Source organism: Lolium perenne, chromosome 5, assembly GCF_019359855.2.
Source record: "Lolium perenne isolate Kyuss_39 chromosome 5, Kyuss_2.0, whole genome shotgun sequence".
NCBI lineage: Eukaryota > Viridiplantae > Streptophyta > Magnoliopsida > Poales > Poaceae > Lolium > Lolium perenne.
Window position 1 is genome coordinate 237,301,394 of NC_067248.2, and position 7,379 is coordinate 237,308,772.

Consider the following 7,379-nt stretch of genomic DNA (forward strand, 5'->3'; position numbering starts at 1 on the left):
GGAGCCCAGACCAAGATTCGTTTAATCTTGATGGCCAAAAGTTTAGAATAGTATTACTACAACCGAGGCTTAGCCCGGATGGCTACCAGGGTGATGATACCTGTGATGCCCCCCCCCCCCCCCCCCGCTCGAGTTTGAGTCCCGGTACTCACTCGCGGGCGTGGATGCACCGTTGCACTTCTGTGCCCTGAAATCTTAATTCAATGCCGCCAAGGGCTGGTCTCGTTTTTTTTTGTTTTTTTGTTTTTTTAGAATAGTATTACTCCCTTCAACAACTAATTTAGCCTCGGGAGTACTACCATGTCTCTACTCCAACCGACTCCTCTTACCCAAAAAACTAGCCCAACATTTCTCAATGTTTTTCTCGGTGCCACACTTTCTATCTGGCCTACCCAATCGTGTAAAACAACACCGGCTCTCATGTGTCTTTCCAAGGTTGTGAGTATTCATTGCTGGAGACTCATGAACACTATCACATAACTATATCATTTTGCAAGCAGCTCCCAATTCGCGACAGTTCTATTTGTCCCCATCGTACGTGTTTGACAGGCGGTACATTTCATGTTTGTATTGATTCAATGCCAAATATGTATACTCTTCGACTCATACTTTGCACAAGCATATGAATCAGTTACTCTTATAGTTGGTTATGTGATTACTGAGGAACATATGTATATACACATGTACTCCTTCTGATTGTGTTTAATCGACGTGACCTATGTACGAGAATAAGCTACTTTCTCTGCGCTAGCCGCGTCTATTTAATCCGATCGGAGGGAGTAAGTAGTTTCAAATGTCTTCACCAATATTTCATAGACCATAGATCTATCAAATGTACAGATTATTTTATTTGGTACTAGTACAAATGCCCGTGCCTTGCAACGGGTCCTCAAACTTTATTTCGCAATGCACATACATAATTCACAATTTACTATAAAAATTCAAAATAAATCAAAAATATCATAATGTGGTACATCATTGGCTGAATATAGTTTAGGCGGTCGGTTGGGATCCTTTTCTCCATTACATGTCTGTCCTTCTCTCTCTGAAGCAAAAAAAAATCATGGATGAGTTGTAGAAACCTATGGCCGACATTTCTCATCTGATATATGGAAGATGGAAAGTTAGTAACCATTGTTCTTCAAGTCTATCGTTATATTAATTGGAGGAGAAAAGGTAGTGCAACAACCTTTGATGTGCAGATCTGCATGACAAATCTAATTTAGAAGCTGAAGTCATTTAATCGTAAATAGCTTAATTGACAGGCAATAGTGGGCAGTGGATTTCTCATCCACGGAAGGAGAATTGCAGTACTTGAATGATCAGCGTTAGATGCGCTGTTGGGACCAATCTTACCTTGGAAAAAATTAGCAATGTAAAAACTCGAACTTTTTGGACGGAGCATGTCTCAGCGAACACGCACATCCCAGCATAACCAAGCTATTAAAGTAACTGGAAATAACTCCTCACTGAAAACTATAATGCCATTCAAATTTCGACCCTGATGAACATACATATGGCTATAGCTTTATGATAGTCAAACATATGGCTTTCATACATGATTGCAGGCTCTGCATTTTATATCTCTGTTTTTTGCAACAAAGGAATAACAGCACCTGCTACTTATGTGGAAAAGAAGACTTGCATGTACACGCAAATCATAGGTAAATGAATGCTTCACCTCACTCTGGCTCTTCTTATATTAGTATAGATGTTTCTCCCAATTCACCAGTAGATTTCTAGATGATGTATGTTGAACCTTGATTCCAATATCTATCAGAGGTAAGTGAATGGCATTGAAAGTGGCGTCGCTTGCTATCAGAAAATATAAGACCACTAAAGATAGTAAACAAACAAAGTTTTCAGTTCACTTATATATGAAATCAACGTGGAAGCAGCAAACTGCAGTGTAGCACATCATGCATTATCAGTAATGGACAAAAAGGATGGCAAGTGACCTTATCTCAAATGTGATACTTGTGGCAGTCCTATATGCATCTAACATAAAATGCATTTTGCACGATGATACATAATAAGTGAATAATTCATTCAAGGGTAAATTGTATTAATTCTACAATGTTCCATTTTGTTACCCCCTTATTTGTTAAATAAGTTGGCATTTTCTACAATGTTCCATTTTGCTAGCATTAACATGTCTGGAATTTAACATAGTGTGAGGATGATATTTCACTTCAGATAAGATGCTCCATATAATAAGTACCCAAGAAAGAAGTCTGACGTGATTTCTGAACCGACATATAGTGCAGTCACTCTATATATCTTAACCGCTAAAATATCACATGAACCAAATATGTTACTTTGAAATAAAATAATTTATGTGACAAATACCTCTATGAAAGTTTTGCATGATCTATGACTTCACATGCTGCTAATCTGTTCAGCGATTTGCACTAATATTCAGTGTCGATGCTCGGAGGCAGCTCCTCATCCCTCCCCCATCACTTGACTTATTCTAACATAAAAGCAGCCACAAGACATGTACGTATGAATATTTATAGAGAGATTGTTGTGCAGCGGCATGATTGATTTCCTAAATTGTGAAAGGGTTATATGACACCAAAATCATGTCATGATTACCTAAATACTAAATGGATGGCACTGGTATAAAAACAAAACAAATGTATATGAACAGAATCCTTGCCAGGGACTTACAAACCTAAAGCAGAACTTTTTGCAGGGAACGTAATGCAATTTTCTACTACATTTGTCTGTATAAACACACATAATTTCAGTTAGAACGACAATACTTTGTAAATCAGTGTTTATCATACAACTGAAGTTATTGCTCTAATGGGTATATGCATGACAGAACATTCACATTGTAGAAAGAACAAAATGCATCCCACTTGGCGTGGGCGCATTGCCTACAGCAAGATACTCCAGGGTATACAAACTGAGCTGCTTGTAAAATCATAACAACCACTTCTTCTCTCGAAGTGGTTCGGTAGATTTGAGATCAAACATACAATATGATATATGCATAATAACACTTAAAGTAGCATGACATCCAAATGCAAAAACCTGGAAAGGACCAGAGATGGACAATAGATGTGAAAATTGACGGATAACAATAGGCTTTTGCTGATTGAATAACATGATCAATAGCATATTAAAAGGGACAAGTATATTTTGAGGAAATGAAAAGGCATTGTCTCAATGGATTGTTACTAAAATAATTATAGGTAAAGGCCTAATACTAAGGCGCTAGGCAAAAATCACTCGTACTGCCATACATACAAGGATAAATTCCAATTAGCATGTTCACCACGAGTAGGACACATGGAAGAGACGGGCTAAATAACATGAAGAATATTGGAATATTAAGATATTGGTGTTCTCTATCTTTCGACAGTTAGGCCTCGTCCTTACTTTCTGTCATATATGAAACAAGGCATGTCGTTGAGGAGCTAACAAACACAAGTACCTGTCTTGCTACAAGGGAAATTCAGATCAAATCTTGGATGCAGTGATTGTGCTTACATCAGTATGATCCTCCAAGAGTTGATCATGTATGTAATGCATTTTTCTAAACCCAACGCATTTTGTTTCATGTCTTGCTTGCCAACGCATAATTTGTTGCTGCTGCTGCTCCTTTCACAGGTCCAAGTCCTGTAGATAGGAAAATTAGGACACAAGCAATACATCCATACCATTGTTTCAACTCTGGCATGATCTATGTAATGCACATAGACTGCCTTCTTGGCTGGCAGGCATATATGTAAATTAAACTCAACACACAGTACTAATACAGTTTTTATTATTCCCGAGCGCCGATGGATATTTATGAATTAATGCAATGCCTGTGGTTATGCATTCTCTGCAATACGTAAGGAAGAGCTGGTCTAAACATCCCTACTATTTCCATCTCTGAATATACAAAAGGTAGAATAATTAGCCTTGGTACTTCACGGACACTGGGCATTCACTGAATATACCAAAGGAATTGTCTGTCTTATCATCCTTCCATCTCTAAATATACAAAATCTGGGATAATAGAAAGCCAAAGAACTCGGCAAGCAAGCTAGCTGAGTAATTTTCTTTGTTCCTCTCAGTTAGTAAGAATAAACAAGGTCCTAGAAATTAGGCAAACAAAAGTGAAGCTAGCTACTACGTACATTGACTTTGGGATGCGGTTCATCAGATATATGAGTGATTCCTTGTACCTTGAGTTAACACTGCAACAGAGCTGACCAGTTAAGAGAGGCAATTTTCTTTGACAAACAAAACAAACCATGGAAATCTCGTATGGAACCTGCATATGGTCCTCAAAATAGCTCCAAGCAAGGTTCGTCACTGTCCCATTTGCCTCAGCAGAATTACCGCAGTTGATAATAACAGAGATTGAGGTCAGTAGAGAGAGGAGAGAGAGAGAGAGAGAGAGAGAGAGAGAGAGAGAGAGAGTCGGAGAGGGAAACAAAGAGAGATATGACCTGCCTGCCGGAGTGGTGACCTCACCGCCTCGGATCCGGGAGGATCCGCCGCCGTCCTCAGAGTTCTCGGATCTGGGAGGATCCACCGCCGTGCTCAGAGTTCTCGGATTTGGGAAGATCCGCCGCCATGCTCAGAGTTGGGGTCAGGGTAGAGGAGAATCTGGGTGGATCCGTTGCTGCACTCAGAGTTGGTGTCAGGGGAGAAGAGGAGGCCACGGTCCCCGACGGCCGGTCGTTGTTGAGACGAGGGCGCTCGGAGTCGTGGTCGGCATAGAGGACCTCGACGACGAGGTGGAGTACGACGGCTCCCCCGCGCCGCGCCTCTGCGGCCACCGTTGCAGCCTCCCACCAAGTGCAGCCGCAGCCAACCCCAATTGTGCGCCTGCCATAGAGGTCGTCGCGCCAGGGCACCGGCCAAGTGGGTTACAGGCGTCTACCCCGGGTCGTACCATCGGAGAACAACGGTATAGCTCCGCCGCCACGGTCGAGAGAGAAAAAGAGGGGGGTGACGCGGGGTAGGGTTTGGGCGTTCTCTCGGAGGAAGGCAAGCAGGAGTCCCCACCGACGGACCTAGAGTTCAAGACGATCTAGGTTTCATTGGGCCGGCCCATTTGTACACGTGCGGGGATGAGCGCGACCAGAACGACCAAATCTTTTGACGTATTGGTAGCTGGTGGCAGAATAAGGAACATGTTCCTCCTTTTTAAGTAGTGTAGATTGCATTACAGTAATATTTTTCTTACATAGTTTTTTTAGTATTTTGTGTGTGACAAAATAGCGGAGCTTGATAGTAATTATTGAGGGGCTCAAAAACACCTATCATGTTTACTTTGAGTAATATTTAAAAATTTAACATAAATAATAATGGTATCTTTTAAAAAAATCTGAAGTGTGTGTGTGGGGGGGGGGGGGGGGGCATGACCCCCTACCTAGACAAGCTCTGTGTGAACAGGGAGCCACCAACCGGCCAGGGTTGTGTGTTACCCTAGGGCCCCTAAAATCCGTGAACCTGTCATGTGTGCATATTCCTAAATTATGTAAGCCGGGCTAGCTGGAGCTTCCTTCAGGTCACTTGCCGATCACGGTGAATAGTGTTTGCTGCATGGGCCCATGACTGAGATTGTTTAGGAGATGATTTTTTTCATACCTACCTCTCTTCGCGAGTCGCGTCTCTCACCCCTCCCCCCCTATATCGGTGGGAATATATATGCACGAGCAACTACCTGACCCAAACCAGTTAACATAGCCGTATAGAAGATCACGCTCCAACCTAACTCGACAGGTTAAACCTAAATTCACGTGTAAACACTTACTAACCAGATCATATTAAAACTCACCAGATCATATTAAAACTCACGTGTAGGACTAACATATCAGACTCCCCAACATGTAGGACTAACTCAGCGTCACGTCTCTTGAAAACCTTTGCATCCCATGACCACCTCGTTGTCTATATACATACAAGCATAAGTGTTCCACGGCCCGAACCATAGCCGCAACCCCCTCGTCGATCGTACTAACGAAGATGTAGGAGGAGTGCCCCGTGAGCATAGCTGCTAGTAGATCAACTATCGCAGACACCTCCACATACGGGAAGACATGGACTCATCACCCACGTAAGACTCATATAGTTGTGGTTTACTTGGGTGGGGCCGAGATTGCCTAGATCCCGAAGGAGCGTCTTGTCCCATTCTGGTATCACCCGTATAAATTTACCATCCAAACCTGGATACCCATTATCGTGTGGCGATTCGAGTCGCTGATCACTTACTTAAAAAGAAATATGAACATATACTTCTTTTAAACATGATATACACAAGGATTGTAAGAGAGTTTAAACCAACATCAAAATATATACTACTACTTAAATGAACTACAACTTCTACATGGCTCCAATTCTTCGCCTTGTGGTCATCATCGTCGCCATTGCCCTCTTTGGCACTCTCCTTGGATGTTGGATTCTTATATATAGTGCGAACTACGTGTGTCTTGGCCTAACATTTTTTATAGGATCCCTTGGCAACGCCTTCGGTATGCTTCTGAATACTCATTGCATATGTATGGAAATCATAGCCAATTCATCCTATGCCCTCATGAACATGGGGATATACTCACAAATGACAAACATGGTATGTATCCGAGGCATATGAATTACGACACAATCTGATAATATAATCTCTACACCAAATAAAGATAAGTTGCCAATTACAATCATACAAATAGCACTTAAAACAATATCCAGGGTTCAATCAATCACTGATACAGGCATGGAGGCCTATGTGGAGCCCAAATTCAGGACTCCACCGGCTTAATTATATTAGTTTATGTAATGGTCATATGTGGGCCAATTAGGGATTTTTAATAATTTGAGTCAGTCTTGGTTTGGGTCTGTCCAAACCAAGTTAGGATGGCCCAATAGGGCTGGCCGGTCACCAATCCCCCTCATATAAGGAGGTGGGGCGGTTAGGGTTTAGTAAGACAAGTTTAGACTAAAGTTTAGGGTTTATCCCCACTCCGACAAATCTGCGAACTTTTCAGTAGTAGTAAAATTTCATTATAACCTGATATGAAATGTGCTCGTAGCACAATGAAAAAAGAAGAGGACAAGTTTAGCGTTGATAGGCTAAATCTAGAGTTGAATTAGAGATAGCTACCACGCGCGCACAGCTGAATCTGTTTCTGTTTTCCTGGAACCGTGTTTTGAATTTGTTGGATGGGGGGATTGGGCGCTAGATTGTGTTTGCGGTTTGCGTGTTACGAGCCAGCTTTTGTTGATGCATCACATATGCGCGCAACAGCCAACAGCCCTTCAACGCGACGCACGGCCCCCTATCCTGGACACCGGAGACGGGCGCAGAGAAAGAGATAAGAAGCGACACCGCAGCAGATTCGATTCCGTCTATGATTCAACTGATCAACTCCTCCACC

General features: G+C 42.1%; 1 long non-coding RNA gene across 4 annotated transcripts; it reads right to left on the minus strand.

Moving 5' to 3' along the window:
- Nucleotides 1–857: 857 nt before the first annotated feature.
- LOC127302363 (uncharacterized) lies at nucleotides 858–5,164 on the minus strand. Of its 4 annotated transcripts, XR_011745691.1 has the most exons (6): nucleotides 4,274–5,164; nucleotides 4,137–4,196; nucleotides 3,446–3,630; nucleotides 2,350–2,473; nucleotides 1,133–1,815; nucleotides 858–1,045 (listed from the first exon to the last, which is right to left on the minus strand). It is a non-coding gene; the product is annotated as an uncharacterized lncRNA (long non-coding RNA). The 4 variants fall into 4 exon arrangements; XR_011745692.1 differs by having other exon boundaries at nucleotides 858–1,773; XR_011745689.1 differs by having other exon boundaries at nucleotides 858–1,815.
- Between the last annotated feature and the right edge of the window lie 2,215 nt (nucleotides 5,165–7,379).